Source organism: Nicotiana sylvestris, unplaced genomic scaffold, assembly GCF_000393655.2.
Source record: "Nicotiana sylvestris unplaced genomic scaffold, ASM39365v2 Un00049, whole genome shotgun sequence".
NCBI lineage: Eukaryota > Viridiplantae > Streptophyta > Magnoliopsida > Solanales > Solanaceae > Nicotiana > Nicotiana sylvestris.
Window position 1 is genome coordinate 21815 of NW_027184385.1, and position 25678 is coordinate 47492.

General features: G+C 39.6%; 59 non-coding genes across 59 annotated transcripts; all 59 read left to right on the forward strand.

Moving 5' to 3' along the window:
• The first annotated feature begins 308 nt into the window (after positions 1–308).
• On the forward strand, positions 309–427 carry LOC138884698 (5S ribosomal RNA). Its single transcript, XR_011404739.1, has one exon. It is a non-coding gene; the product is annotated as a 5S ribosomal RNA (ribosomal RNA).
• A 312-nt stretch (positions 428–739) lies between these two features.
• Positions 740–858, forward strand: LOC138884699 (5S ribosomal RNA). The gene has a single exon (XR_011404740.1). It is a non-coding gene; the product is annotated as a 5S ribosomal RNA (ribosomal RNA).
• A 312-nt stretch (positions 859–1170) lies between these two features.
• LOC138884700 (5S ribosomal RNA) lies at positions 1171–1289 on the forward strand. Its single transcript, XR_011404741.1, has one exon. It is a non-coding gene; the product is annotated as a 5S ribosomal RNA (ribosomal RNA).
• A 312-nt stretch (positions 1290–1601) lies between these two features.
• On the forward strand, positions 1602–1720 carry LOC138884701 (5S ribosomal RNA). Its single transcript, XR_011404742.1, has one exon. It is a non-coding gene; the product is annotated as a 5S ribosomal RNA (ribosomal RNA).
• A 311-nt stretch (positions 1721–2031) lies between these two features.
• On the forward strand, positions 2032–2150 carry LOC138884703 (5S ribosomal RNA). The gene has a single exon (XR_011404744.1). It is a non-coding gene; the product is annotated as a 5S ribosomal RNA (ribosomal RNA).
• A 312-nt stretch (positions 2151–2462) lies between these two features.
• LOC138884704 (5S ribosomal RNA) lies at positions 2463–2581 on the forward strand. Its single transcript, XR_011404745.1, has one exon. It is a non-coding gene; the product is annotated as a 5S ribosomal RNA (ribosomal RNA).
• A 312-nt stretch (positions 2582–2893) lies between these two features.
• Positions 2894–3012, forward strand: LOC138884705 (5S ribosomal RNA). The gene has a single exon (XR_011404746.1). It is a non-coding gene; the product is annotated as a 5S ribosomal RNA (ribosomal RNA).
• A 312-nt stretch (positions 3013–3324) lies between these two features.
• LOC138884706 (5S ribosomal RNA) lies at positions 3325–3443 on the forward strand. Its single transcript, XR_011404747.1, has one exon. It is a non-coding gene; the product is annotated as a 5S ribosomal RNA (ribosomal RNA).
• A 312-nt stretch (positions 3444–3755) lies between these two features.
• LOC138884707 (5S ribosomal RNA) lies at positions 3756–3874 on the forward strand. The gene has a single exon (XR_011404748.1). It is a non-coding gene; the product is annotated as a 5S ribosomal RNA (ribosomal RNA).
• A 312-nt stretch (positions 3875–4186) lies between these two features.
• On the forward strand, positions 4187–4305 carry LOC138884708 (5S ribosomal RNA). Its single transcript, XR_011404749.1, has one exon. It is a non-coding gene; the product is annotated as a 5S ribosomal RNA (ribosomal RNA).
• A 312-nt stretch (positions 4306–4617) lies between these two features.
• LOC138884709 (5S ribosomal RNA) lies at positions 4618–4736 on the forward strand. Its single transcript, XR_011404750.1, has one exon. It is a non-coding gene; the product is annotated as a 5S ribosomal RNA (ribosomal RNA).
• Positions 4737–5047: 311 nt separating this feature from the next.
• On the forward strand, positions 5048–5166 carry LOC138884710 (5S ribosomal RNA). Its single transcript, XR_011404751.1, has one exon. It is a non-coding gene; the product is annotated as a 5S ribosomal RNA (ribosomal RNA).
• A 312-nt stretch (positions 5167–5478) lies between these two features.
• Positions 5479–5597, forward strand: LOC138884711 (5S ribosomal RNA). Its single transcript, XR_011404752.1, has one exon. It is a non-coding gene; the product is annotated as a 5S ribosomal RNA (ribosomal RNA).
• Positions 5598–5909: 312 nt separating this feature from the next.
• LOC138884712 (5S ribosomal RNA) lies at positions 5910–6028 on the forward strand. The gene has a single exon (XR_011404753.1). It is a non-coding gene; the product is annotated as a 5S ribosomal RNA (ribosomal RNA).
• Positions 6029–6340: 312 nt separating this feature from the next.
• LOC138884714 (5S ribosomal RNA) lies at positions 6341–6459 on the forward strand. Its single transcript, XR_011404755.1, has one exon. It is a non-coding gene; the product is annotated as a 5S ribosomal RNA (ribosomal RNA).
• Positions 6460–6771: 312 nt separating this feature from the next.
• On the forward strand, positions 6772–6890 carry LOC138884715 (5S ribosomal RNA). The gene has a single exon (XR_011404756.1). It is a non-coding gene; the product is annotated as a 5S ribosomal RNA (ribosomal RNA).
• A 312-nt stretch (positions 6891–7202) lies between these two features.
• LOC138884716 (5S ribosomal RNA) lies at positions 7203–7321 on the forward strand. The gene has a single exon (XR_011404757.1). It is a non-coding gene; the product is annotated as a 5S ribosomal RNA (ribosomal RNA).
• Positions 7322–7633: 312 nt separating this feature from the next.
• On the forward strand, positions 7634–7752 carry LOC138884717 (5S ribosomal RNA). The gene has a single exon (XR_011404758.1). It is a non-coding gene; the product is annotated as a 5S ribosomal RNA (ribosomal RNA).
• Positions 7753–8063: 311 nt separating this feature from the next.
• On the forward strand, positions 8064–8182 carry LOC138884718 (5S ribosomal RNA). The gene has a single exon (XR_011404759.1). It is a non-coding gene; the product is annotated as a 5S ribosomal RNA (ribosomal RNA).
• Positions 8183–8494: 312 nt separating this feature from the next.
• On the forward strand, positions 8495–8613 carry LOC138884719 (5S ribosomal RNA). Its single transcript, XR_011404760.1, has one exon. It is a non-coding gene; the product is annotated as a 5S ribosomal RNA (ribosomal RNA).
• Positions 8614–8925: 312 nt separating this feature from the next.
• On the forward strand, positions 8926–9044 carry LOC138884720 (5S ribosomal RNA). Its single transcript, XR_011404761.1, has one exon. It is a non-coding gene; the product is annotated as a 5S ribosomal RNA (ribosomal RNA).
• Positions 9045–9356: 312 nt separating this feature from the next.
• On the forward strand, positions 9357–9475 carry LOC138884721 (5S ribosomal RNA). The gene has a single exon (XR_011404762.1). It is a non-coding gene; the product is annotated as a 5S ribosomal RNA (ribosomal RNA).
• A 312-nt stretch (positions 9476–9787) lies between these two features.
• Positions 9788–9906, forward strand: LOC138884722 (5S ribosomal RNA). The gene has a single exon (XR_011404763.1). It is a non-coding gene; the product is annotated as a 5S ribosomal RNA (ribosomal RNA).
• A 312-nt stretch (positions 9907–10218) lies between these two features.
• On the forward strand, positions 10219–10337 carry LOC138884723 (5S ribosomal RNA). Its single transcript, XR_011404764.1, has one exon. It is a non-coding gene; the product is annotated as a 5S ribosomal RNA (ribosomal RNA).
• Positions 10338–10649: 312 nt separating this feature from the next.
• Positions 10650–10768, forward strand: LOC138884725 (5S ribosomal RNA). The gene has a single exon (XR_011404766.1). It is a non-coding gene; the product is annotated as a 5S ribosomal RNA (ribosomal RNA).
• Positions 10769–11080: 312 nt separating this feature from the next.
• LOC138884726 (5S ribosomal RNA) lies at positions 11081–11199 on the forward strand. The gene has a single exon (XR_011404767.1). It is a non-coding gene; the product is annotated as a 5S ribosomal RNA (ribosomal RNA).
• Positions 11200–11510: 311 nt separating this feature from the next.
• LOC138884727 (5S ribosomal RNA) lies at positions 11511–11629 on the forward strand. Its single transcript, XR_011404768.1, has one exon. It is a non-coding gene; the product is annotated as a 5S ribosomal RNA (ribosomal RNA).
• A 311-nt stretch (positions 11630–11940) lies between these two features.
• On the forward strand, positions 11941–12059 carry LOC138884728 (5S ribosomal RNA). The gene has a single exon (XR_011404769.1). It is a non-coding gene; the product is annotated as a 5S ribosomal RNA (ribosomal RNA).
• Positions 12060–12371: 312 nt separating this feature from the next.
• LOC138884729 (5S ribosomal RNA) lies at positions 12372–12490 on the forward strand. The gene has a single exon (XR_011404770.1). It is a non-coding gene; the product is annotated as a 5S ribosomal RNA (ribosomal RNA).
• A 311-nt stretch (positions 12491–12801) lies between these two features.
• On the forward strand, positions 12802–12920 carry LOC138884730 (5S ribosomal RNA). The gene has a single exon (XR_011404771.1). It is a non-coding gene; the product is annotated as a 5S ribosomal RNA (ribosomal RNA).
• A 312-nt stretch (positions 12921–13232) lies between these two features.
• Positions 13233–13351, forward strand: LOC138884731 (5S ribosomal RNA). Its single transcript, XR_011404772.1, has one exon. It is a non-coding gene; the product is annotated as a 5S ribosomal RNA (ribosomal RNA).
• A 312-nt stretch (positions 13352–13663) lies between these two features.
• LOC138884732 (5S ribosomal RNA) lies at positions 13664–13782 on the forward strand. Its single transcript, XR_011404773.1, has one exon. It is a non-coding gene; the product is annotated as a 5S ribosomal RNA (ribosomal RNA).
• Positions 13783–14094: 312 nt separating this feature from the next.
• Positions 14095–14213, forward strand: LOC138884733 (5S ribosomal RNA). The gene has a single exon (XR_011404774.1). It is a non-coding gene; the product is annotated as a 5S ribosomal RNA (ribosomal RNA).
• Positions 14214–14525: 312 nt separating this feature from the next.
• Positions 14526–14644, forward strand: LOC138884734 (5S ribosomal RNA). Its single transcript, XR_011404775.1, has one exon. It is a non-coding gene; the product is annotated as a 5S ribosomal RNA (ribosomal RNA).
• A 312-nt stretch (positions 14645–14956) lies between these two features.
• On the forward strand, positions 14957–15075 carry LOC138884736 (5S ribosomal RNA). The gene has a single exon (XR_011404777.1). It is a non-coding gene; the product is annotated as a 5S ribosomal RNA (ribosomal RNA).
• A 312-nt stretch (positions 15076–15387) lies between these two features.
• Positions 15388–15506, forward strand: LOC138884737 (5S ribosomal RNA). The gene has a single exon (XR_011404778.1). It is a non-coding gene; the product is annotated as a 5S ribosomal RNA (ribosomal RNA).
• A 311-nt stretch (positions 15507–15817) lies between these two features.
• Positions 15818–15936, forward strand: LOC138884738 (5S ribosomal RNA). The gene has a single exon (XR_011404779.1). It is a non-coding gene; the product is annotated as a 5S ribosomal RNA (ribosomal RNA).
• Positions 15937–16247: 311 nt separating this feature from the next.
• Positions 16248–16366, forward strand: LOC138884739 (5S ribosomal RNA). Its single transcript, XR_011404780.1, has one exon. It is a non-coding gene; the product is annotated as a 5S ribosomal RNA (ribosomal RNA).
• A 311-nt stretch (positions 16367–16677) lies between these two features.
• Positions 16678–16796, forward strand: LOC138884740 (5S ribosomal RNA). The gene has a single exon (XR_011404781.1). It is a non-coding gene; the product is annotated as a 5S ribosomal RNA (ribosomal RNA).
• A 312-nt stretch (positions 16797–17108) lies between these two features.
• Positions 17109–17227, forward strand: LOC138884741 (5S ribosomal RNA). Its single transcript, XR_011404782.1, has one exon. It is a non-coding gene; the product is annotated as a 5S ribosomal RNA (ribosomal RNA).
• Positions 17228–17539: 312 nt separating this feature from the next.
• Positions 17540–17658, forward strand: LOC138884742 (5S ribosomal RNA). Its single transcript, XR_011404783.1, has one exon. It is a non-coding gene; the product is annotated as a 5S ribosomal RNA (ribosomal RNA).
• Positions 17659–17969: 311 nt separating this feature from the next.
• Positions 17970–18088, forward strand: LOC138884743 (5S ribosomal RNA). The gene has a single exon (XR_011404784.1). It is a non-coding gene; the product is annotated as a 5S ribosomal RNA (ribosomal RNA).
• Positions 18089–18399: 311 nt separating this feature from the next.
• Positions 18400–18518, forward strand: LOC138884744 (5S ribosomal RNA). Its single transcript, XR_011404785.1, has one exon. It is a non-coding gene; the product is annotated as a 5S ribosomal RNA (ribosomal RNA).
• Positions 18519–18830: 312 nt separating this feature from the next.
• On the forward strand, positions 18831–18949 carry LOC138884745 (5S ribosomal RNA). The gene has a single exon (XR_011404786.1). It is a non-coding gene; the product is annotated as a 5S ribosomal RNA (ribosomal RNA).
• Positions 18950–19260: 311 nt separating this feature from the next.
• Positions 19261–19379, forward strand: LOC138884747 (5S ribosomal RNA). Its single transcript, XR_011404788.1, has one exon. It is a non-coding gene; the product is annotated as a 5S ribosomal RNA (ribosomal RNA).
• A 311-nt stretch (positions 19380–19690) lies between these two features.
• Positions 19691–19809, forward strand: LOC138884748 (5S ribosomal RNA). Its single transcript, XR_011404789.1, has one exon. It is a non-coding gene; the product is annotated as a 5S ribosomal RNA (ribosomal RNA).
• Positions 19810–20120: 311 nt separating this feature from the next.
• On the forward strand, positions 20121–20239 carry LOC138884749 (5S ribosomal RNA). The gene has a single exon (XR_011404790.1). It is a non-coding gene; the product is annotated as a 5S ribosomal RNA (ribosomal RNA).
• Positions 20240–20551: 312 nt separating this feature from the next.
• Positions 20552–20670, forward strand: LOC138884750 (5S ribosomal RNA). The gene has a single exon (XR_011404791.1). It is a non-coding gene; the product is annotated as a 5S ribosomal RNA (ribosomal RNA).
• A 312-nt stretch (positions 20671–20982) lies between these two features.
• Positions 20983–21101, forward strand: LOC138884751 (5S ribosomal RNA). The gene has a single exon (XR_011404792.1). It is a non-coding gene; the product is annotated as a 5S ribosomal RNA (ribosomal RNA).
• Positions 21102–21412: 311 nt separating this feature from the next.
• On the forward strand, positions 21413–21531 carry LOC138884752 (5S ribosomal RNA). Its single transcript, XR_011404793.1, has one exon. It is a non-coding gene; the product is annotated as a 5S ribosomal RNA (ribosomal RNA).
• Positions 21532–21843: 312 nt separating this feature from the next.
• On the forward strand, positions 21844–21962 carry LOC138884753 (5S ribosomal RNA). Its single transcript, XR_011404794.1, has one exon. It is a non-coding gene; the product is annotated as a 5S ribosomal RNA (ribosomal RNA).
• A 311-nt stretch (positions 21963–22273) lies between these two features.
• On the forward strand, positions 22274–22392 carry LOC138884754 (5S ribosomal RNA). The gene has a single exon (XR_011404795.1). It is a non-coding gene; the product is annotated as a 5S ribosomal RNA (ribosomal RNA).
• Positions 22393–22704: 312 nt separating this feature from the next.
• Positions 22705–22823, forward strand: LOC138884755 (5S ribosomal RNA). Its single transcript, XR_011404796.1, has one exon. It is a non-coding gene; the product is annotated as a 5S ribosomal RNA (ribosomal RNA).
• Positions 22824–23134: 311 nt separating this feature from the next.
• LOC138884756 (5S ribosomal RNA) lies at positions 23135–23253 on the forward strand. Its single transcript, XR_011404797.1, has one exon. It is a non-coding gene; the product is annotated as a 5S ribosomal RNA (ribosomal RNA).
• A 312-nt stretch (positions 23254–23565) lies between these two features.
• Positions 23566–23684, forward strand: LOC138884758 (5S ribosomal RNA). Its single transcript, XR_011404799.1, has one exon. It is a non-coding gene; the product is annotated as a 5S ribosomal RNA (ribosomal RNA).
• A 311-nt stretch (positions 23685–23995) lies between these two features.
• On the forward strand, positions 23996–24114 carry LOC138884759 (5S ribosomal RNA). The gene has a single exon (XR_011404800.1). It is a non-coding gene; the product is annotated as a 5S ribosomal RNA (ribosomal RNA).
• Positions 24115–24425: 311 nt separating this feature from the next.
• LOC138884760 (5S ribosomal RNA) lies at positions 24426–24544 on the forward strand. The gene has a single exon (XR_011404801.1). It is a non-coding gene; the product is annotated as a 5S ribosomal RNA (ribosomal RNA).
• A 312-nt stretch (positions 24545–24856) lies between these two features.
• On the forward strand, positions 24857–24975 carry LOC138884761 (5S ribosomal RNA). Its single transcript, XR_011404802.1, has one exon. It is a non-coding gene; the product is annotated as a 5S ribosomal RNA (ribosomal RNA).
• A 312-nt stretch (positions 24976–25287) lies between these two features.
• Positions 25288–25406, forward strand: LOC138884762 (5S ribosomal RNA). The gene has a single exon (XR_011404803.1). It is a non-coding gene; the product is annotated as a 5S ribosomal RNA (ribosomal RNA).
• Positions 25407–25678: the final 272 nt, after the last annotated feature.

The window sequence follows — 25678 nt, forward strand, 5'->3', positions numbered from 1 at the left end:
TTTGGCAAAATTTGTATCCTACTTCTTTTAATATATCGATGGTAGATCCAATAAAATCACAAATGACTTTTACGCAGTGTAAACGATATTTTTTTTACATGAATGATAAAAAAAAATTAAAGAGGATCTTGACATGTCACTACGTCTTGGTTTCGAAGGCGGCATCCGTAAAAATACATAAAATCAAAAGAGGAATCGCGTAAAACGGATAAATGAGCGTAAAGTTATGTCGTTTTAAGGCTTCACACTTTCGCACCTAGAGCGGAAGGAGGAAGGGTAATAAGAAAATTTAGAGTGCAAGGAATGTTGGATGCGATCATACCAGCACTAACGCACCGGATCCCATCAGAACTCCGAAGTTAAGCGTGCTTGGGCGAGAGTAGTACTAGGATGGGTGACCCCCTGGGAAGTCCTCGTGTTGCATCCTTTTTTTTGGCAAAATTTGTATCCTACTTCTTTTAATATATCGATGGTAGATCCAATAAAATCACAAATGACTTTTACGCAGTGTAAACGATATTTTTTTTACATGAATGATAAAAAAAAATTAAAGAGGATCTTGACATGTCACTACGTCTTGGTTTCGAAGGCGGCATCCGTAAAAATACATAAAATCAAAAGAGGAATCGCGTAAAACGGATAAATGAGCGTAAAGTTATGTCGTTTTAAGGCTTCACACTTTCGCACCTAGAGCGGAAGGAGGAAGGGTAATAAGAAAATTTAGAGTGCAAGGAATGTTGGATGCGATCATACCAGCACTAACGCACCGGATCCCATCAGAACTCCGAAGTTAAGCGTGCTTGGGCGAGAGTAGTACTAGGATGGGTGACCCCCTGGGAAGTCCTCGTGTTGCATCCTTTTTTTTGGCAAAATTTGTATCCTACTTCTTTTAATATATCGATGGTAGATCCAATAAAATCACAAATGACTTTTACGCAGTGTAAACGATATTTTTTTTACATGAATGATAAAAAAAAATTAAAGAGGATCTTGACATGTCACTACGTCTTGGTTTCGAAGGCGGCATCCGTAAAAATACATAAAATCAAAAGAGGAATCGCGTAAAACGGATAAATGAGCGTAAAGTTATGTCGTTTTAAGGCTTCACACTTTCGCACCTAGAGCGGAAGGAGGAAGGGTAATAAGAAAATTTAGAGTGCAAGGAATGTTGGATGCGATCATACCAGCACTAACGCACCGGATCCCATCAGAACTCCGAAGTTAAGCGTGCTTGGGCGAGAGTAGTACTAGGATGGGTGACCCCCTGGGAAGTCCTCGTGTTGCATCCTTTTTTTTGGCAAAATTTGTATCCTACTTCTTTTAATATATCGATGGTAGATCCAATAAAATCACAAATGACTTTTACGCAGTGTAAACGATATTTTTTTTACATGAATGATAAAAAAAAATTAAAGAGGATCTTGACATGTCACTACGTCTTGGTTTCGAAGGCGGCATCCGTAAAAATACATAAAATCAAAAGAGGAATCGCGTAAAACGGATAAATGAGCGTAAAGTTATGTCGTTTTAAGGCTTCACACTTTCGCACCTAGAGCGGAAGGAGGAAGGGTAATAAGAAAATTTAGAGTGCAAGGAATGTTGGATGCGATCATACCAGCACTAACGCACCGGATCCCATCAGAACTCCGAAGTTAAGCGTGCTTGGGCGAGAGTAGTACTAGGATGGGTGACCCCCTGGGAAGTCCTCGTGTTGCATCCTTTTTTTTGGCAAAATTTGTATCCTACTTCTTTTAATATATCGATGGTAGATCCAATAAAATCACAAATGACTTTTACGCAGTGTAAACGATATTTTTTTTACATGAATGATAAAAAAAATTAAAGAGGATCTTGACATGTCACTACGTCTTGGTTTCGAAGGCGGCATCCGTAAAAATACATAAAATCAAAAGAGGAATCGCGTAAAACGGATAAATGAGCGTAAAGTTATGTCGTTTTAAGGCTTCACACTTTCGCACCTAGAGCGGAAGGAGGAAGGGTAATAAGAAAATTTAGAGTGCAAGGAATGTTGGATGCGATCATACCAGCACTAACGCACCGGATCCCATCAGAACTCCGAAGTTAAGCGTGCTTGGGCGAGAGTAGTACTAGGATGGGTGACCCCCTGGGAAGTCCTCGTGTTGCATCCTTTTTTTTGGCAAAATTTGTATCCTACTTCTTTTAATATATCGATGGTAGATCCAATAAAATCACAAATGACTTTTACGCAGTGTAAACGATATTTTTTTTACATGAATGATAAAAAAAAATTAAAGAGGATCTTGACATGTCACTACGTCTTGGTTTCGAAGGCGGCATCCGTAAAAATACATAAAATCAAAAGAGGAATCGCGTAAAACGGATAAATGAGCGTAAAGTTATGTCGTTTTAAGGCTTCACACTTTCGCACCTAGAGCGGAAGGAGGAAGGGTAATAAGAAAATTTAGAGTGCAAGGAATGTTGGATGCGATCATACCAGCACTAACGCACCGGATCCCATCAGAACTCCGAAGTTAAGCGTGCTTGGGCGAGAGTAGTACTAGGATGGGTGACCCCCTGGGAAGTCCTCGTGTTGCATCCTTTTTTTTGGCAAAATTTGTATCCTACTTCTTTTAATATATCGATGGTAGATCCAATAAAATCACAAATGACTTTTACGCAGTGTAAACGATATTTTTTTTACATGAATGATAAAAAAAAATTAAAGAGGATCTTGACATGTCACTACGTCTTGGTTTCGAAGGCGGCATCCGTAAAAATACATAAAATCAAAAGAGGAATCGCGTAAAACGGATAAATGAGCGTAAAGTTATGTCGTTTTAAGGCTTCACACTTTCGCACCTAGAGCGGAAGGAGGAAGGGTAATAAGAAAATTTAGAGTGCAAGGAATGTTGGATGCGATCATACCAGCACTAACGCACCGGATCCCATCAGAACTCCGAAGTTAAGCGTGCTTGGGCGAGAGTAGTACTAGGATGGGTGACCCCCTGGGAAGTCCTCGTGTTGCATCCTTTTTTTTGGCAAAATTTGTATCCTACTTCTTTTAATATATCGATGGTAGATCCAATAAAATCACAAATGACTTTTACGCAGTGTAAACGATATTTTTTTTACATGAATGATAAAAAAAAATTAAAGAGGATCTTGACATGTCACTACGTCTTGGTTTCGAAGGCGGCATCCGTAAAAATACATAAAATCAAAAGAGGAATCGCGTAAAACGGATAAATGAGCGTAAAGTTATGTCGTTTTAAGGCTTCACACTTTCGCACCTAGAGCGGAAGGAGGAAGGGTAATAAGAAAATTTAGAGTGCAAGGAATGTTGGATGCGATCATACCAGCACTAACGCACCGGATCCCATCAGAACTCCGAAGTTAAGCGTGCTTGGGCGAGAGTAGTACTAGGATGGGTGACCCCCTGGGAAGTCCTCGTGTTGCATCCTTTTTTTTGGCAAAATTTGTATCCTACTTCTTTTAATATATCGATGGTAGATCCAATAAAATCACAAATGACTTTTACGCAGTGTAAACGATATTTTTTTTACATGAATGATAAAAAAAAATTAAAGAGGATCTTGACATGTCACTACGTCTTGGTTTCGAAGGCGGCATCCGTAAAAATACATAAAATCAAAAGAGGAATCGCGTAAAACGGATAAATGAGCGTAAAGTTATGTCGTTTTAAGGCTTCACACTTTCGCACCTAGAGCGGAAGGAGGAAGGGTAATAAGAAAATTTAGAGTGCAAGGAATGTTGGATGCGATCATACCAGCACTAACGCACCGGATCCCATCAGAACTCCGAAGTTAAGCGTGCTTGGGCGAGAGTAGTACTAGGATGGGTGACCCCCTGGGAAGTCCTCGTGTTGCATCCTTTTTTTTGGCAAAATTTGTATCCTACTTCTTTTAATATATCGATGGTAGATCCAATAAAATCACAAATGACTTTTACGCAGTGTAAACGATATTTTTTTTACATGAATGATAAAAAAAAATTAAAGAGGATCTTGACATGTCACTACGTCTTGGTTTCGAAGGCGGCATCCGTAAAAATACATAAAATCAAAAGAGGAATCGCGTAAAACGGATAAATGAGCGTAAAGTTATGTCGTTTTAAGGCTTCACACTTTCGCACCTAGAGCGGAAGGAGGAAGGGTAATAAGAAAATTTAGAGTGCAAGGAATGTTGGATGCGATCATACCAGCACTAACGCACCGGATCCCATCAGAACTCCGAAGTTAAGCGTGCTTGGGCGAGAGTAGTACTAGGATGGGTGACCCCCTGGGAAGTCCTCGTGTTGCATCCTTTTTTTTGGCAAAATTTGTATCCTACTTCTTTTAATATATCGATGGTAGATCCAATAAAATCACAAATGACTTTTACGCAGTGTAAACGATATTTTTTTTACATGAATGATAAAAAAAAATTAAAGAGGATCTTGACATGTCACTACGTCTTGGTTTCGAAGGCGGCATCCGTAAAAATACATAAAATCAAAAGAGGAATCGCGTAAAACGGATAAATGAGCGTAAAGTTATGTCGTTTTAAGGCTTCACACTTTCGCACCTAGAGCGGAAGGAGGAAGGGTAATAAGAAAATTTAGAGTGCAAGGAATGTTGGATGCGATCATACCAGCACTAACGCACCGGATCCCATCAGAACTCCGAAGTTAAGCGTGCTTGGGCGAGAGTAGTACTAGGATGGGTGACCCCCTGGGAAGTCCTCGTGTTGCATCCTTTTTTTTGGCAAAATTTGTATCCTACTTCTTTTAATATATCGATGGTAGATCCAATAAAATCACAAATGACTTTTACGCAGTGTAAACGATATTTTTTTTACATGAATGATAAAAAAAATTAAAGAGGATCTTGACATGTCACTACGTCTTGGTTTCGAAGGCGGCATCCGTAAAAATACATAAAATCAAAAGAGGAATCGCGTAAAACGGATAAATGAGCGTAAAGTTATGTCGTTTTAAGGCTTCACACTTTCGCACCTAGAGCGGAAGGAGGAAGGGTAATAAGAAAATTTAGAGTGCAAGGAATGTTGGATGCGATCATACCAGCACTAACGCACCGGATCCCATCAGAACTCCGAAGTTAAGCGTGCTTGGGCGAGAGTAGTACTAGGATGGGTGACCCCCTGGGAAGTCCTCGTGTTGCATCCTTTTTTTTGGCAAAATTTGTATCCTACTTCTTTTAATATATCGATGGTAGATCCAATAAAATCACAAATGACTTTTACGCAGTGTAAACGATATTTTTTTTACATGAATGATAAAAAAAAATTAAAGAGGATCTTGACATGTCACTACGTCTTGGTTTCGAAGGCGGCATCCGTAAAAATACATAAAATCAAAAGAGGAATCGCGTAAAACGGATAAATGAGCGTAAAGTTATGTCGTTTTAAGGCTTCACACTTTCGCACCTAGAGCGGAAGGAGGAAGGGTAATAAGAAAATTTAGAGTGCAAGGAATGTTGGATGCGATCATACCAGCACTAACGCACCGGATCCCATCAGAACTCCGAAGTTAAGCGTGCTTGGGCGAGAGTAGTACTAGGATGGGTGACCCCCTGGGAAGTCCTCGTGTTGCATCCTTTTTTTTGGCAAAATTTGTATCCTACTTCTTTTAATATATCGATGGTAGATCCAATAAAATCACAAATGACTTTTACGCAGTGTAAACGATATTTTTTTTACATGAATGATAAAAAAAAATTAAAGAGGATCTTGACATGTCACTACGTCTTGGTTTCGAAGGCGGCATCCGTAAAAATACATAAAATCAAAAGAGGAATCGCGTAAAACGGATAAATGAGCGTAAAGTTATGTCGTTTTAAGGCTTCACACTTTCGCACCTAGAGCGGAAGGAGGAAGGGTAATAAGAAAATTTAGAGTGCAAGGAATGTTGGATGCGATCATACCAGCACTAACGCACCGGATCCCATCAGAACTCCGAAGTTAAGCGTGCTTGGGCGAGAGTAGTACTAGGATGGGTGACCCCCTGGGAAGTCCTCGTGTTGCATCCTTTTTTTTGGCAAAATTTGTATCCTACTTCTTTTAATATATCGATGGTAGATCCAATAAAATCACAAATGACTTTTACGCAGTGTAAACGATATTTTTTTTACATGAATGATAAAAAAAAATTAAAGAGGATCTTGACATGTCACTACGTCTTGGTTTCGAAGGCGGCATCCGTAAAAATACATAAAATCAAAAGAGGAATCGCGTAAAACGGATAAATGAGCGTAAAGTTATGTCGTTTTAAGGCTTCACACTTTCGCACCTAGAGCGGAAGGAGGAAGGGTAATAAGAAAATTTAGAGTGCAAGGAATGTTGGATGCGATCATACCAGCACTAACGCACCGGATCCCATCAGAACTCCGAAGTTAAGCGTGCTTGGGCGAGAGTAGTACTAGGATGGGTGACCCCCTGGGAAGTCCTCGTGTTGCATCCTTTTTTTTGGCAAAATTTGTATCCTACTTCTTTTAATATATCGATGGTAGATCCAATAAAATCACAAATGACTTTTACGCAGTGTAAACGATATTTTTTTTACATGAATGATAAAAAAAAATTAAAGAGGATCTTGACATGTCACTACGTCTTGGTTTCGAAGGCGGCATCCGTAAAAATACATAAAATCAAAAGAGGAATCGCGTAAAACGGATAAATGAGCGTAAAGTTATGTCGTTTTAAGGCTTCACACTTTCGCACCTAGAGCGGAAGGAGGAAGGGTAATAAGAAAATTTAGAGTGCAAGGAATGTTGGATGCGATCATACCAGCACTAACGCACCGGATCCCATCAGAACTCCGAAGTTAAGCGTGCTTGGGCGAGAGTAGTACTAGGATGGGTGACCCCCTGGGAAGTCCTCGTGTTGCATCCTTTTTTTTGGCAAAATTTGTATCCTACTTCTTTTAATATATCGATGGTAGATCCAATAAAATCACAAATGACTTTTACGCAGTGTAAACGATATTTTTTTTACATGAATGATAAAAAAAAATTAAAGAGGATCTTGACATGTCACTACGTCTTGGTTTCGAAGGCGGCATCCGTAAAAATACATAAAATCAAAAGAGGAATCGCGTAAAACGGATAAATGAGCGTAAAGTTATGTCGTTTTAAGGCTTCACACTTTCGCACCTAGAGCGGAAGGAGGAAGGGTAATAAGAAAATTTAGAGTGCAAGGAATGTTGGATGCGATCATACCAGCACTAACGCACCGGATCCCATCAGAACTCCGAAGTTAAGCGTGCTTGGGCGAGAGTAGTACTAGGATGGGTGACCCCCTGGGAAGTCCTCGTGTTGCATCCTTTTTTTTGGCAAAATTTGTATCCTACTTCTTTTAATATATCGATGGTAGATCCAATAAAATCACAAATGACTTTTACGCAGTGTAAACGATATTTTTTTTACATGAATGATAAAAAAAAATTAAAGAGGATCTTGACATGTCACTACGTCTTGGTTTCGAAGGCGGCATCCGTAAAAATACATAAAATCAAAAGAGGAATCGCGTAAAACGGATAAATGAGCGTAAAGTTATGTCGTTTTAAGGCTTCACACTTTCGCACCTAGAGCGGAAGGAGGAAGGGTAATAAGAAAATTTAGAGTGCAAGGAATGTTGGATGCGATCATACCAGCACTAACGCACCGGATCCCATCAGAACTCCGAAGTTAAGCGTGCTTGGGCGAGAGTAGTACTAGGATGGGTGACCCCCTGGGAAGTCCTCGTGTTGCATCCTTTTTTTTGGCAAAATTTGTATCCTACTTCTTTTAATATATCGATGGTAGATCCAATAAAATCACAAATGACTTTTACGCAGTGTAAACGATATTTTTTTTACATGAATGATAAAAAAAATTAAAGAGGATCTTGACATGTCACTACGTCTTGGTTTCGAAGGCGGCATCCGTAAAAATACATAAAATCAAAAGAGGAATCGCGTAAAACGGATAAATGAGCGTAAAGTTATGTCGTTTTAAGGCTTCACACTTTCGCACCTAGAGCGGAAGGAGGAAGGGTAATAAGAAAATTTAGAGTGCAAGGAATGTTGGATGCGATCATACCAGCACTAACGCACCGGATCCCATCAGAACTCCGAAGTTAAGCGTGCTTGGGCGAGAGTAGTACTAGGATGGGTGACCCCCTGGGAAGTCCTCGTGTTGCATCCTTTTTTTTGGCAAAATTTGTATCCTACTTCTTTTAATATATCGATGGTAGATCCAATAAAATCACAAATGACTTTTACGCAGTGTAAACGATATTTTTTTTACATGAATGATAAAAAAAAATTAAAGAGGATCTTGACATGTCACTACGTCTTGGTTTCGAAGGCGGCATCCGTAAAAATACATAAAATCAAAAGAGGAATCGCGTAAAACGGATAAATGAGCGTAAAGTTATGTCGTTTTAAGGCTTCACACTTTCGCACCTAGAGCGGAAGGAGGAAGGGTAATAAGAAAATTTAGAGTGCAAGGAATGTTGGATGCGATCATACCAGCACTAACGCACCGGATCCCATCAGAACTCCGAAGTTAAGCGTGCTTGGGCGAGAGTAGTACTAGGATGGGTGACCCCCTGGGAAGTCCTCGTGTTGCATCCTTTTTTTTGGCAAAATTTGTATCCTACTTCTTTTAATATATCGATGGTAGATCCAATAAAATCACAAATGACTTTTACGCAGTGTAAACGATATTTTTTTTACATGAATGATAAAAAAAAATTAAAGAGGATCTTGACATGTCACTACGTCTTGGTTTCGAAGGCGGCATCCGTAAAAATACATAAAATCAAAAGAGGAATCGCGTAAAACGGATAAATGAGCGTAAAGTTATGTCGTTTTAAGGCTTCACACTTTCGCACCTAGAGCGGAAGGAGGAAGGGTAATAAGAAAATTTAGAGTGCAAGGAATGTTGGATGCGATCATACCAGCACTAACGCACCGGATCCCATCAGAACTCCGAAGTTAAGCGTGCTTGGGCGAGAGTAGTACTAGGATGGGTGACCCCCTGGGAAGTCCTCGTGTTGCATCCTTTTTTTTGGCAAAATTTGTATCCTACTTCTTTTAATATATCGATGGTAGATCCAATAAAATCACAAATGACTTTTACGCAGTGTAAACGATATTTTTTTTACATGAATGATAAAAAAAAATTAAAGAGGATCTTGACATGTCACTACGTCTTGGTTTCGAAGGCGGCATCCGTAAAAATACATAAAATCAAAAGAGGAATCGCGTAAAACGGATAAATGAGCGTAAAGTTATGTCGTTTTAAGGCTTCACACTTTCGCACCTAGAGCGGAAGGAGGAAGGGTAATAAGAAAATTTAGAGTGCAAGGAATGTTGGATGCGATCATACCAGCACTAACGCACCGGATCCCATCAGAACTCCGAAGTTAAGCGTGCTTGGGCGAGAGTAGTACTAGGATGGGTGACCCCCTGGGAAGTCCTCGTGTTGCATCCTTTTTTTTGGCAAAATTTGTATCCTACTTCTTTTAATATATCGATGGTAGATCCAATAAAATCACAAATGACTTTTACGCAGTGTAAACGATATTTTTTTTACATGAATGATAAAAAAAAATTAAAGAGGATCTTGACATGTCACTACGTCTTGGTTTCGAAGGCGGCATCCGTAAAAATACATAAAATCAAAAGAGGAATCGCGTAAAACGGATAAATGAGCGTAAAGTTATGTCGTTTTAAGGCTTCACACTTTCGCACCTAGAGCGGAAGGAGGAAGGGTAATAAGAAAATTTAGAGTGCAAGGAATGTTGGATGCGATCATACCAGCACTAACGCACCGGATCCCATCAGAACTCCGAAGTTAAGCGTGCTTGGGCGAGAGTAGTACTAGGATGGGTGACCCCCTGGGAAGTCCTCGTGTTGCATCCTTTTTTTTGGCAAAATTTGTATCCTACTTCTTTTAATATATCGATGGTAGATCCAATAAAATCACAAATGACTTTTACGCAGTGTAAACGATATTTTTTTTACATGAATGATAAAAAAAAATTAAAGAGGATCTTGACATGTCACTACGTCTTGGTTTCGAAGGCGGCATCCGTAAAAATACATAAAATCAAAAGAGGAATCGCGTAAAACGGATAAATGAGCGTAAAGTTATGTCGTTTTAAGGCTTCACACTTTCGCACCTAGAGCGGAAGGAGGAAGGGTAATAAGAAAATTTAGAGTGCAAGGAATGTTGGATGCGATCATACCAGCACTAACGCACCGGATCCCATCAGAACTCCGAAGTTAAGCGTGCTTGGGCGAGAGTAGTACTAGGATGGGTGACCCCCTGGGAAGTCCTCGTGTTGCATCCTTTTTTTTGGCAAAATTTGTATCCTACTTCTTTTAATATATCGATGGTAGATCCAATAAAATCACAAATGACTTTTACGCAGTGTAAACGATATTTTTTTTACATGAATGATAAAAAAAAATTAAAGAGGATCTTGACATGTCACTACGTCTTGGTTTCGAAGGCGGCATCCGTAAAAATACATAAAATCAAAAGAGGAATCGCGTAAAACGGATAAATGAGCGTAAAGTTATGTCGTTTTAAGGCTTCACACTTTCGCACCTAGAGCGGAAGGAGGAAGGGTAATAAGAAAATTTAGAGTGCAAGGAATGTTGGATGCGATCATACCAGCACTAACGCACCGGATCCCATCAGAACTCCGAAGTTAAGCGTGCTTGGGCGAGAGTAGTACTAGGATGGGTGACCCCCTGGGAAGTCCTCGTGTTGCATCCTTTTTTTTGGCAAAATTTGTATCCTACTTCTTTTAATATATCGATGGTAGATCCAATAAAATCACAAATGACTTTTACGCAGTGTAAACGATATTTTTTTTACATGAATGATAAAAAAAAATTAAAGAGGATCTTGACATGTCACTACGTCTTGGTTTCGAAGGCGGCATCCGTAAAAATACATAAAATCAAAAGAGGAATCGCGTAAAACGGATAAATGAGCGTAAAGTTATGTCGTTTTAAGGCTTCACACTTTCGCACCTAGAGCGGAAGGAGGAAGGGTAATAAGAAAATTTAGAGTGCAAGGAATGTTGGATGCGATCATACCAGCACTAACGCACCGGATCCCATCAGAACTCCGAAGTTAAGCGTGCTTGGGCGAGAGTAGTACTAGGATGGGTGACCCCCTGGGAAGTCCTCGTGTTGCATCCTTTTTTTTGGCAAAATTTGTATCCTACTTCTTTTAATATATCGATGGTAGATCCAATAAAATCACAAATGACTTTTACGCAGTGTAAACGATATTTTTTTTACATGAATGATAAAAAAAATTAAAGAGGATCTTGACATGTCACTACGTCTTGGTTTCGAAGGCGGCATCCGTAAAAATACATAAAATCAAAAGAGGAATCGCGTAAAACGGATAAATGAGCGTAAAGTTATGTCGTTTTAAGGCTTCACACTTTCGCACCTAGAGCGGAAGGAGGAAGGGTAATAAGAAAATTTAGAGTGCAAGGAATGTTGGATGCGATCATACCAGCACTAACGCACCGGATCCCATCAGAACTCCGAAGTTAAGCGTGCTTGGGCGAGAGTAGTACTAGGATGGGTGACCCCCTGGGAAGTCCTCGTGTTGCATCCTTTTTTTTGGCAAAATTTGTATCCTACTTCTTTTAATATATCGATGGTAGATCCAATAAAATCACAAATGACTTTTACGCAGTGTAAACGATATTTTTTTTACATGAATGATAAAAAAAATTAAAGAGGATCTTGACATGTCACTACGTCTTGGTTTCGAAGGCGGCATCCGTAAAAATACATAAAATCAAAAGAGGAATCGCGTAAAACGGATAAATGAGCGTAAAGTTATGTCGTTTTAAGGCTTCACACTTTCGCACCTAGAGCGGAAGGAGGAAGGGTAATAAGAAAATTTAGAGTGCAAGGAATGTTGGATGCGATCATACCAGCACTAACGCACCGGATCCCATCAGAACTCCGAAGTTAAGCGTGCTTGGGCGAGAGTAGTACTAGGATGGGTGACCCCCTGGGAAGTCCTCGTGTTGCATCCTTTTTTTTGGCAAAATTTGTATCCTACTTCTTTTAATATATCGATGGTAGATCCAATAAAATCACAAATGACTTTTACGCAGTGTAAACGATATTTTTTTTACATGAATGATAAAAAAAAATTAAAGAGGATCTTGACATGTCACTACGTCTTGGTTTCGAAGGCGGCATCCGTAAAAATACATAAAATCAAAAGAGGAATCGCGTAAAACGGATAAATGAGCGTAAAGTTATGTCGTTTTAAGGCTTCACACTTTCGCACCTAGAGCGGAAGGAGGAAGGGTAATAAGAAAATTTAGAGTGCAAGGAATGTTGGATGCGATCATACCAGCACTAACGCACCGGATCCCATCAGAACTCCGAAGTTAAGCGTGCTTGGGCGAGAGTAGTACTAGGATGGGTGACCCCCTGGGAAGTCCTCGTGTTGCATCCTTTTTTTTGGCAAAATTTGTATCCTACTTCTTTTAATATATCGATGGTAGATCCAATAAAATCACAAATGACTTTTACGCAGTGTAAACGATATTTTTTTTACATGAATGATAAAAAAAATTAAAGAGGATCTTGACATGTCACTACGTCTTGGTTTCGAAGGCGGCATCCGTAAAAATACATAAAATCAAAAGAGGAATCGCGTAAAACGGATAAATGAGCGTAAAGTTATGTCGTTTTAAGGCTTCACACTTTCGCACCTAGAGCGGAAGGAGGAAGGGTAATAAGAAAATTTAGAGTGCAAGGAATGTTGGATGCGATCATACCAGCACTAACGCACCGGATCCCATCAGAACTCCGAAGTTAAGCGTGCTTGGGCGAGAGTAGTACTAGGATGGGTGACCCCCTGGGAAGTCCTCGTGTTGCATCCTTTTTTTTGGCAAAATTTGTATCCTACTTCTTTTAATATATCGATGGTAGATCCAATAAAATCACAAATGACTTTTACGCAGTGTAAACGATATTTTTTTTACATGAATGATAAAAAAAAATTAAAGAGGATCTTGACATGTCACTACGTCTTGGTTTCGAAGGCGGCATCCGTAAAAATACATAAAATCAAAAGAGGAATCGCGTAAAACGGATAAATGAGCGTAAAGTTATGTCGTTTTAAGGCTTCACACTTTCGCACCTAGAGCGGAAGGAGGAAGGGTAATAAGAAAATTTAGAGTGCAAGGAATGTTGGATGCGATCATACCAGCACTAACGCACCGGATCCCATCAGAACTCCGAAGTTAAGCGTGCTTGGGCGAGAGTAGTACTAGGATGGGTGACCCCCTGGGAAGTCCTCGTGTTGCATCCTTTTTTTTGGCAAAATTTGTATCCTACTTCTTTTAATATATCGATGGTAGATCCAATAAAATCACAAATGACTTTTACGCAGTGTAAACGATATTTTTTTTACATGAATGATAAAAAAAAATTAAAGAGGATCTTGACATGTCACTACGTCTTGGTTTCGAAGGCGGCATCCGTAAAAATACATAAAATCAAAAGAGGAATCGCGTAAAACGGATAAATGAGCGTAAAGTTATGTCGTTTTAAGGCTTCACACTTTCGCACCTAGAGCGGAAGGAGGAAGGGTAATAAGAAAATTTAGAGTGCAAGGAATGTTGGATGCGATCATACCAGCACTAACGCACCGGATCCCATCAGAACTCCGAAGTTAAGCGTGCTTGGGCGAGAGTAGTACTAGGATGGGTGACCCCCTGGGAAGTCCTCGTGTTGCATCCTTTTTTTTGGCAAAATTTGTATCCTACTTCTTTTAATATATCGATGGTAGATCCAATAAAATCACAAATGACTTTTACGCAGTGTAAACGATATTTTTTTTACATGAATGATAAAAAAAAATTAAAGAGGATCTTGACATGTCACTACGTCTTGGTTTCGAAGGCGGCATCCGTAAAAATACATAAAATCAAAAGAGGAATCGCGTAAAACGGATAAATGAGCGTAAAGTTATGTCGTTTTAAGGCTTCACACTTTCGCACCTAGAGCGGAAGGAGGAAGGGTAATAAGAAAATTTAGAGTGCAAGGAATGTTGGATGCGATCATACCAGCACTAACGCACCGGATCCCATCAGAACTCCGAAGTTAAGCGTGCTTGGGCGAGAGTAGTACTAGGATGGGTGACCCCCTGGGAAGTCCTCGTGTTGCATCCTTTTTTTTGGCAAAATTTGTATCCTACTTCTTTTAATATATCGATGGTAGATCCAATAAAATCACAAATGACTTTTACGCAGTGTAAACGATATTTTTTTTACATGAATGATAAAAAAAAATTAAAGAGGATCTTGACATGTCACTACGTCTTGGTTTCGAAGGCGGCATCCGTAAAAATACATAAAATCAAAAGAGGAATCGCGTAAAACGGATAAATGAGCGTAAAGTTATGTCGTTTTAAGGCTTCACACTTTCGCACCTAGAGCGGAAGGAGGAAGGGTAATAAGAAAATTTAGAGTGCAAGGAATGTTGGATGCGATCATACCAGCACTAACGCACCGGATCCCATCAGAACTCCGAAGTTAAGCGTGCTTGGGCGAGAGTAGTACTAGGATGGGTGACCCCCTGGGAAGTCCTCGTGTTGCATCCTTTTTTTTGGCAAAATTTGTATCCTACTTCTTTTAATATATCGATGGTAGATCCAATAAAATCACAAATGACTTTTACGCAGTGTAAACGATATTTTTTTTACATGAATGATAAAAAAAAATTAAAGAGGATCTTGACATGTCACTACGTCTTGGTTTCGAAGGCGGCATCCGTAAAAATACATAAAATCAAAAGAGGAATCGCGTAAAACGGATAAATGAGCGTAAAGTTATGTCGTTTTAAGGCTTCACACTTTCGCACCTAGAGCGGAAGGAGGAAGGGTAATAAGAAAATTTAGAGTGCAAGGAATGTTGGATGCGATCATACCAGCACTAACGCACCGGATCCCATCAGAACTCCGAAGTTAAGCGTGCTTGGGCGAGAGTAGTACTAGGATGGGTGACCCCCTGGGAAGTCCTCGTGTTGCATCCTTTTTTTTGGCAAAATTTGTATCCTACTTCTTTTAATATATCGATGGTAGATCCAATAAAATCACAAATGACTTTTACGCAGTGTAAACGATATTTTTTTTACATGAATGATAAAAAAAAATTAAAGAGGATCTTGACATGTCACTACGTCTTGGTTTCGAAGGCGGCATCCGTAAAAATACATAAAATCAAAAGAGGAATCGCGTAAAACGGATAAATGAGCGTAAAGTTATGTCGTTTTAAGGCTTCACACTTTCGCACCTAGAGCGGAAGGAGGAAGGGTAATAAGAAAATTTAGAGTGCAAGGAATGTTGGATGCGATCATACCAGCACTAACGCACCGGATCCCATCAGAACTCCGAAGTTAAGCGTGCTTGGGCGAGAGTAGTACTAGGATGGGTGACCCCCTGGGAAGTCCTCGTGTTGCATCCTTTTTTTTGGCAAAATTTGTATCCTACTTCTTTTAATATATCGATGGTAGATCCAATAAAATCACAAATGACTTTTACGCAGTGTAAACGATATTTTTTTTACATGAATGATAAAAAAAATTAAAGAGGATCTTGACATGTCACTACGTCTTGGTTTCGAAGGCGGCATCCGTAAAAATACATAAAATCAAAAGAGGAATCGCGTAAAACGGATAAATGAGCGTAAAGTTATGTCGTTTTAAGGCTTCACACTTTCGCACCTAGAGCGGAAGGAGGAAGGGTAATAAGAAAATTTAGAGTGCAAGGAATGTTGGATGCGATCATACCAGCACTAACGCACCGGATCCCATCAGAACTCCGAAGTTAAGCGTGCTTGGGCGAGAGTAGTACTAGGATGGGTGACCCCCTGGGAAGTCCTCGTGTTGCATCCTTTTTTTTGGCAAAATTTGTATCCTACTTCTTTTAATATATCGATGGTAGATCCAATAAAATCACAAATGACTTTTACGCAGTGTAAACGATATTTTTTTTACATGAATGATAAAAAAAATTAAAGAGGATCTTGACATGTCACTACGTCTTGGTTTCGAAGGCGGCATCCGTAAAAATACATAAAATCAAAAGAGGAATCGCGTAAAACGGATAAATGAGCGTAAAGTTATGTCGTTTTAAGGCTTCACACTTTCGCACCTAGAGCGGAAGGAGGAAGGGTAATAAGAAAATTTAGAGTGCAAGGAATGTTGGATGCGATCATACCAGCACTAACGCACCGGATCCCATCAGAACTCCGAAGTTAAGCGTGCTTGGGCGAGAGTAGTACTAGGATGGGTGACCCCCTGGGAAGTCCTCGTGTTGCATCCTTTTTTTTGGCAAAATTTGTATCCTACTTCTTTTAATATATCGATGGTAGATCCAATAAAATCACAAATGACTTTTACGCAGTGTAAACGATATTTTTTTTACATGAATGATAAAAAAAATTAAAGAGGATCTTGACATGTCACTACGTCTTGGTTTCGAAGGCGGCATCCGTAAAAATACATAAAATCAAAAGAGGAATCGCGTAAAACGGATAAATGAGCGTAAAGTTATGTCGTTTTAAGGCTTCACACTTTCGCACCTAGAGCGGAAGGAGGAAGGGTAATAAGAAAATTTAGAGTGCAAGGAATGTTGGATGCGATCATACCAGCACTAACGCACCGGATCCCATCAGAACTCCGAAGTTAAGCGTGCTTGGGCGAGAGTAGTACTAGGATGGGTGACCCCCTGGGAAGTCCTCGTGTTGCATCCTTTTTTTTGGCAAAATTTGTATCCTACTTCTTTTAATATATCGATGGTAGATCCAATAAAATCACAAATGACTTTTACGCAGTGTAAACGATATTTTTTTTACATGAATGATAAAAAAAAATTAAAGAGGATCTTGACATGTCACTACGTCTTGGTTTCGAAGGCGGCATCCGTAAAAATACATAAAATCAAAAGAGGAATCGCGTAAAACGGATAAATGAGCGTAAAGTTATGTCGTTTTAAGGCTTCACACTTTCGCACCTAGAGCGGAAGGAGGAAGGGTAATAAGAAAATTTAGAGTGCAAGGAATGTTGGATGCGATCATACCAGCACTAACGCACCGGATCCCATCAGAACTCCGAAGTTAAGCGTGCTTGGGCGAGAGTAGTACTAGGATGGGTGACCCCCTGGGAAGTCCTCGTGTTGCATCCTTTTTTTTGGCAAAATTTGTATCCTACTTCTTTTAATATATCGATGGTAGATCCAATAAAATCACAAATGACTTTTACGCAGTGTAAACGATATTTTTTTTACATGAATGATAAAAAAAAATTAAAGAGGATCTTGACATGTCACTACGTCTTGGTTTCGAAGGCGGCATCCGTAAAAATACATAAAATCAAAAGAGGAATCGCGTAAAACGGATAAATGAGCGTAAAGTTATGTCGTTTTAAGGCTTCACACTTTCGCACCTAGAGCGGAAGGAGGAAGGGTAATAAGAAAATTTAGAGTGCAAGGAATGTTGGATGCGATCATACCAGCACTAACGCACCGGATCCCATCAGAACTCCGAAGTTAAGCGTGCTTGGGCGAGAGTAGTACTAGGATGGGTGACCCCCTGGGAAGTCCTCGTGTTGCATCCTTTTTTTTGGCAAAATTTGTATCCTACTTCTTTTAATATATCGATGGTAGATCCAATAAAATCACAAATGACTTTTACGCAGTGTAAACGATATTTTTTTTACATGAATGATAAAAAAAATTAAAGAGGATCTTGACATGTCACTACGTCTTGGTTTCGAAGGCGGCATCCGTAAAAATACATAAAATCAAAAGAGGAATCGCGTAAAACGGATAAATGAGCGTAAAGTTATGTCGTTTTAAGGCTTCACACTTTCGCACCTAGAGCGGAAGGAGGAAGGGTAATAAGAAAATTTAGAGTGCAAGGAATGTTGGATGCGATCATACCAGCACTAACGCACCGGATCCCATCAGAACTCCGAAGTTAAGCGTGCTTGGGCGAGAGTAGTACTAGGATGGGTGACCCCCTGGGAAGTCCTCGTGTTGCATCCTTTTTTTTGGCAAAATTTGTATCCTACTTCTTTTAATATATCGATGGTAGATCCAATAAAATCACAAATGACTTTTACGCAGTGTAAACGATATTTTTTTTACATGAATGATAAAAAAAATTAAAGAGGATCTTGACATGTCACTACGTCTTGGTTTCGAAGGCGGCATCCGTAAAAATACATAAAATCAAAAGAGGAATCGCGTAAAACGGATAAATGAGCGTAAAGTTATGTCGTTTTAAGGCTTCACACTTTCGCACCTAGAGCGGAAGGAGGAAGGGTAATAAGAAAATTTAGAGTGCAAGGAATGTTGGATGCGATCATACCAGCACTAACGCACCGGATCCCATCAGAACTCCGAAGTTAAGCGTGCTTGGGCGAGAGTAGTACTAGGATGGGTGACCCCCTGGGAAGTCCTCGTGTTGCATCCTTTTTTTTGGCAAAATTTGTATCCTACTTCTTTTAATATATCGATGGTAGATCCAATAAAATCACAAATGACTTTTACGCAGTGTAAACGATATTTTTTTTACATGAATGATAAAAAAAAATTAAAGAGGATCTTGACATGTCACTACGTCTTGGTTTCGAAGGCGGCATCCGTAAAAATACATAAAATCAAAAGAGGAATCGCGTAAAACGGATAAATGAGCGTAAAGTTATGTCGTTTTAAGGCTTCACACTTTCGCACCTAGAGCGGAAGGAGGAAGGGTAATAAGAAAATTTAGAGTGCAAGGAATGTTGGATGCGATCATACCAGCACTAACGCACCGGATCCCATCAGAACTCCGAAGTTAAGCGTGCTTGGGCGAGAGTAGTACTAGGATGGGTGACCCCCTGGGAAGTCCTCGTGTTGCATCCTTTTTTTTGGCAAAATTTGTATCCTACTTCTTTTAATATATCGATGGTAGATCCAATAAAATCACAAATGACTTTTACGCAGTGTAAACGATATTTTTTTTACATGAATGATAAAAAAAATTAAAGAGGATCTTGACATGTCACTACGTCTTGGTTTCGAAGGCGGCATCCGTAAAAATACATAAAATCAAAAGAGGAATCGCGTAAAACGGATAAATGAGCGTAAAGTTATGTCGTTTTAAGGCTTCACACTTTCGCACCTAGAGCGGAAGGAGGAAGGGTAATAAGAAAATTTAGAGTGCAAGGAATGTTGGATGCGATCATACCAGCACTAACGCACCGGATCCCATCAGAACTCCGAAGTTAAGCGTGCTTGGGCGAGAGTAGTACTAGGATGGGTGACCCCCTGGGAAGTCCTCGTGTTGCATCCTTTTTTTTGGCAAAATTTGTATCCTACTTCTTTTAATATATCGATGGTAGATCCAATAAAATCACAAATGACTTTTACGCAGTGTAAACGATATTTTTTTTACATGAATGATAAAAAAAATTAAAGAGGATCTTGACATGTCACTACGTCTTGGTTTCGAAGGCGGCATCCGTAAAAATACATAAAATCAAAAGAGGAATCGCGTAAAACGGATAAATGAGCGTAAAGTTATGTCGTTTTAAGGCTTCACACTTTCGCACCTAGAGCGGAAGGAGGAAGGGTAATAAGAAAATTTAGAGTGCAAGGAATGTTGGATGCGATCATACCAGCACTAACGCACCGGATCCCATCAGAACTCCGAAGTTAAGCGTGCTTGGGCGAGAGTAGTACTAGGATGGGTGACCCCCTGGGAAGTCCTCGTGTTGCATCCTTTTTTTTGGCAAAATTTGTATCCTACTTCTTTTAATATATCGATGGTAGATCCAATAAAATCACAAATGACTTTTACGCAGTGTAAACGATATTTTTTTTACATGAATGATAAAAAAAATTAAAGAGGATCTTGACATGTCACTACGTCTTGGTTTCGAAGGCGGCATCCGTAAAAATACATAAAATCAAAAGAGGAATCGCGTAAAACGGATAAATGAGCGTAAAGTTATGTCGTTTTAAGGCTTCACACTTTCGCACCTAGAGCGGAAGGAGGAAGGGTAATAAGAAAATTTAGAGTGCAAGGAATGTTGGATGCGATCATACCAGCACTAACGCACCGGATCCCATCAGAACTCCGAAGTTAAGCGTGCTTGGGCGAGAGTAGTACTAGGATGGGTGACCCCCTGGGAAGTCCTCGTGTTGCATCCTTTTTTTTGGCAAAATTTGTATCCTACTTCTTTTAATATATCGATGGTAGATCCAATAAAATCACAAATGACTTTTACGCAGTGTAAACGATATTTTTTTTACATGAATGATAAAAAAAAATTAAAGAGGATCTTGACATGTCACTACGTCTTGGTTTCGAAGGCGGCATCCGTAAAAATACATAAAATCAAAAGAGGAATCGCGTAAAACGGATAAATGAGCGTAAAGTTATGTCGTTTTAAGGCTTCACACTTTCGCACCTAGAGCGGAAGGAGGAAGGGTAATAAGAAAATTTAGAGTGCAAGGAATGTTGGATGCGATCATACCAGCACTAACGCACCGGATCCCATCAGAACTCCGAAGTTAAGCGTGCTTGGGCGAGAGTAGTACTAGGATGGGTGACCCCCTGGGAAGTCCTCGTGTTGCATCCTTTTTTTTGGCAAAATTTGTATCCTACTTCTTTTAATATATCGATGGTAGATCCAATAAAATCACAAATGACTTTTACGCAGTGTAAACGATATTTTTTTTACATGAATGATAAAAAAAAATTAAAGAGGATCTTGACATGTCACTACGTCTTGGTTTCGAAGGCGGCATCCGTAAAAATACATAAAATCAAAAGAGGAATCGCGTAAAACGGATAAATGAGCGTAAAGTTATGTCGTTTTAAGGCTTCACACTTTCGCACCTAGAGCGGAAGGAGGAAGGGTAATAAGAAAATTTAGAGTGCAAGGAATGTTGGATGCGATCATACCAGCACTAACGCACCGGATCCCATCAGAACTCCGAAGTTAAGCGTGCTTGGGCGAGAGTAGTACTAGGATGGGTGACCCCCTGGGAAGTCCTCGTGTTGCATCCTTTTTTTTGGCAAAATTTGTATCCTACTTCTTTTAATATATCGATGGTAGATCCAATAAAATCACAAATGACTTTTACGCAGTGTAAACGATATTTTTTTTACATGAATGATAAAAAAAATTAAAGAGGATCTTGACATGTCACTACGTCTTGGTTTCGAAGGCGGCATCCGTAAAAATACATAAAATCAAAAGAGGAATCGCGTAAAACGGATAAATGAGCGTAAAGTTATGTCGTTTTAAGGCTTCACACTTTCGCACCTAGAGCGGAAGGAGGAAGGGTAATAAGAAAATTTAGAGTGCAAGGAATGTTGGATGCGATCATACCAGCACTAACGCACCGGATCCCATCAGAACTCCGAAGTTAAGCGTGCTTGGGCGAGAGTAGTACTAGGATGGGTGACCCCCTGGGAAGTCCTCGTGTTGCATCCTTTTTTTTGGCAAAATTTGTATCCTACTTCTTTTAATATATCGATGGTAGATCCAATAAAATCACAAATGACTTTTACGCAGTGTAAACGATATTTTTTTTACATGAATGATAAAAAAAAATTAAAGAGGATCTTGACATGTCACTACGTCTTGGTTTCGAAGGCGGCATCCGTAAAAATACATAAAATCAAAAGAGGAATCGCGTAAAACGGATAAATGAGCGTAAAGTTATGTCGTTTTAAGGCTTCACACTTTCGCACCTAGAGCGGAAGGAGGAAGGGTAATAAGAAAATTTAGAGTGCAAGGAATGTTGGATGCGATCATACCAGCACTAACGCACCGGATCCCATCAGAACTCCGAAGTTAAGCGTGCTTGGGCGAGAGTAGTACTAGGATGGGTGACCCCCTGGGAAGTCCTCGTGTTGCATCCTTTTTTTTGGCAAAATTTGTATCCTACTTCTTTTAATATATCGATGGTAGATCCAATAAAATCACAAATGACTTTTACGCAGTGTAAACGATATTTTTTTTACATGAATGATAAAAAAAATTAAAGAGGATCTTGACATGTCACTACGTCTTGGTTTCGAAGGCGGCATCCGTAAAAATACATAAAATCAAAAGAGGAATCGCGTAAAACGGATAAATGAGCGTAAAGTTATGTCGTTTTAAGGCTTCACACTTTCGCACCTAGAGCGGAAGGAGGAAGGGTAATAAGAAAATTTAGAGTGCAAGGAATGTTGGATGCGATCATACCAGCACTAACGCACCGGATCCCATCAGAACTCCGAAGTTAAGCGTGCTTGGGCGAGAGTAGTACTAGGATGGGTGACCCCCTGGGAAGTCCTCGTGTTGCATCCTTTTTTTTGGCAAAATTTGTATCCTACTTCTTTTAATATATCGATGGTAGATCCAATAAAATCACAAATGACTTTTACGCAGTGTAAACGATATTTTTTTTACATGAATGATAAAAAAAAATTAAAGAGGATCTTGACATGTCACTACGTCTTGGTTTCGAAGGCGGCATCCGTAAAAATACATAAAATCAAAAGAGGAATCGCGTAAAACGGATAAATGAGCGTAAAGTTATGTCGTTTTAAGGCTTCACACTTTCGCACCTAGAGCGGAAGGAGGAAGGGTAATAAGAAAATTTAGAGTGCAAGGAATGTTGGATGCGATCATACCAGCACTAACGCACCGGATCCCATCAGAACTCCGAAGTTAAGCGTGCTTGGGCGAGAGTAGTACTAGGATGGGTGACCCCCTGGGAAGTCCTCGTGTTGCATCCTTTTTTTTGGCAAAATTTGTATCCTACTTCTTTTAATATATCGATGGTAGATCCAATAAAATCACAAATGACTTTTACGCAGTGTAAACGATATTTTTTTTACATGAATGATAAAAAAAATTAAAGAGGATCTTGACATGTCACTACGTCTTGGTTTCGAAGGCGGCATCCGTAAAAATACATAAAATCAAAAGAGGAATCGCGTAAAACGGATAAATGAGCGTAAAGTTATGTCGTTTTAAGGCTTCACACTTTCGCACCTAGAGCGGAAGGAGGAAGGGTAATAAGAAAATTTAGAGTGCAAGGAATGTTGGATGCGATCATACCAGCACTAACGCACCGGATCCCATCAGAACTCCGAAGTTAAGCGTGCTTGGGCGAGAGTAGTACTAGGATGGGTGACCCCCTGGGAAGTCCTCGTGTTGCATCCTTTTTTTTGGCAAAATTTGTATCCTACTTCTTTTAATATATCGATGGTAGATCCAATAAAATCACAAATGACTTTTACGCAGTGTAAACGATATTTTTTTTACATGAATGATAAAAAAAAATTAAAGAGGATCTTGACATGTCACTACGTCTTGGTTTCGAAGGCGGCATCCGTAAAAATACATAAAATCAAAAGAGGAATCGCGTAAAACGGATAAATGAGCGTAAAGTTATGTCGTTTTAAGGCTTCACACTTTCGCACCTAGAGCGGAAGGAGGAAGGGTAATAAGAAAATTTAGAGTGCAAGGAATGTTGGATGCGATCATACCAGCACTAACGCACCGGATCCCATCAGAACTCCGAAGTTAAGCGTGCTTGGGCGAGAGTAGTACTAGGATGGGTGACCCCCTGGGAAGTCCTCGTGTTGCATCCTTTTTTTTGGCAAAATTTGTATCCTACTTCTTTTAATATATCGATGGTAGATCCAATAAAATCACAAATGACTTTTACGCAGTGTAAACGATATTTTTTTTACATGAATGATAAAAAAAATTAAAGAGGATCTTGACATGTCACTACGTCTTGGTTTCGAAGGCGGCATCCGTAAAAATACATAAAATCAAAAGAGGAATCGCGTAAAACGGATAAATGAGCGTAAAGTTATGTCGTTTTAAGGCTTCACACTTTCGCACCTAGAGCGGAAGGAGGAAGGGTAATAAGAAAATTTAGAGTGCAAGGAATGTTGGATGCGATCATACCAGCACTAACGCACCGGATCCCATCAGAACTCCGAAGTTAAGCGTGCTTGGGCGAGAGTAGTACTAGGATGGGTGACCCCCTGGGAAGTCCTCGTGTTGCATCCTTTTTTTTGGCAAAATTTGTATCCTACTTCTTTTAATATATCGATGGTAGATCCAATAAAATCACAAATGACTTTTACGCAGTGTAAACGATATTTTTTTTACATGAATGATAAAAAAAATTAAAGAGGATCTTGACATGTCACTACGTCTTGGTTTCGAAGGCGGCATCCGTAAAAATACATAAAATCAAAAGAGGAATCGCGTAAAACGGATAAATGAGCGTAAAGTTATGTCGTTTTAAGGCTTCACACTTTCGCACCTAGAGCGGAAGGAGGAAGGGTAATAAGAAAATTTAGAGTGCAAGGAATGTTGGATGCGATCATACCAGCACTAACGCACCGGATCCCATCAGAACTCCGAAGTTAAGCGTGCTTGGGCGAGAGTAGTACTAGGATGGGTGACCCCCTGGGAAGTCCTCGTGTTGCATCCTTTTTTTTGGCAAAATTTGTATCCTACTTCTTTTAATATATCGATGGTAGATCCAATAAAATCACAAATGACTTTTACGCAGTGTAAACGATATTTTTTTTACATGAATGATAAAAAAAAATTAAAGAGGATCTTGACATGTCACTACGTCTTGGTTTCGAAGGCGGCATCCGTAAAAATACATAAAATCAAAAGAGGAATCGCGTAAAACGGATAAATGAGCGTAAAGTTATGTCGTTTTAAGGCTTCACACTTTCGCACCTAGAGCGGAAGGAGGAAGGGTAATAAGAAAATTTAGAGTGCAAGGAATGTTGGATGCGATCATACCAGCACTAACGCACCGGATCCCATCAGAACTCCGAAGTTAAGCGTGCTTGGGCGAGAGTAGTACTAGGATGGGTGACCCCCTGGGAAGTCCTCGTGTTGCATCCTTTTTTTTGGCAAAATTTGTATCCTACTTCTTTTAATATATCGATGGTAGATCCAATAAAATCACAAATGACTTTTACGCAGTGTAAACGATATTTTTTTTACATGAATGATAAAAAAAAATTAAAGAGGATCTTGACATGTCACTACGTCTTGGTTTCGAAGGCGGCATCCGTAAAAATACATAAAATCAAAAGAGGAATCGCGTAAAACGGATAAATGAGCGTAAAGTTATGTCGTTTTAAGGCTTCACACTTTCGCACCTAGAGCGGAAGGAGGAAGGGTAATAAGAAAATTTAGAGTGCAAGGAATGTTGGATGCGATCATACCAGCACTAACGCACCGGATCCCATCAGAACTCCGAAGTTAAGCGTGCTTGGGCGAGAGTAGTACTAGGATGGGTGACCCCCTGGGAAGTCCTCGTGTTGCATCCTTTTTTTTGGCAAAATTTGTATCCTACTTCTTTTAATATATCGATGGTAGATCCAATAAAATCACAAATGACTTTTACGCAGTGTAAACGATATTTTTTTTACATGAATGATAAAAAAAAATTAAAGAGGATCTTGACATGTCACTACGTCTTGGTTTCGAAGGCGGCATCCGTAAAAATACATAAAATCAAAAGAGGAATCGCGTAAAACGGATAAATGAGCGTAAAGTTATGTCGTTTTAAGGCTTCACACTTTCGCACCTAGAGCGGAAG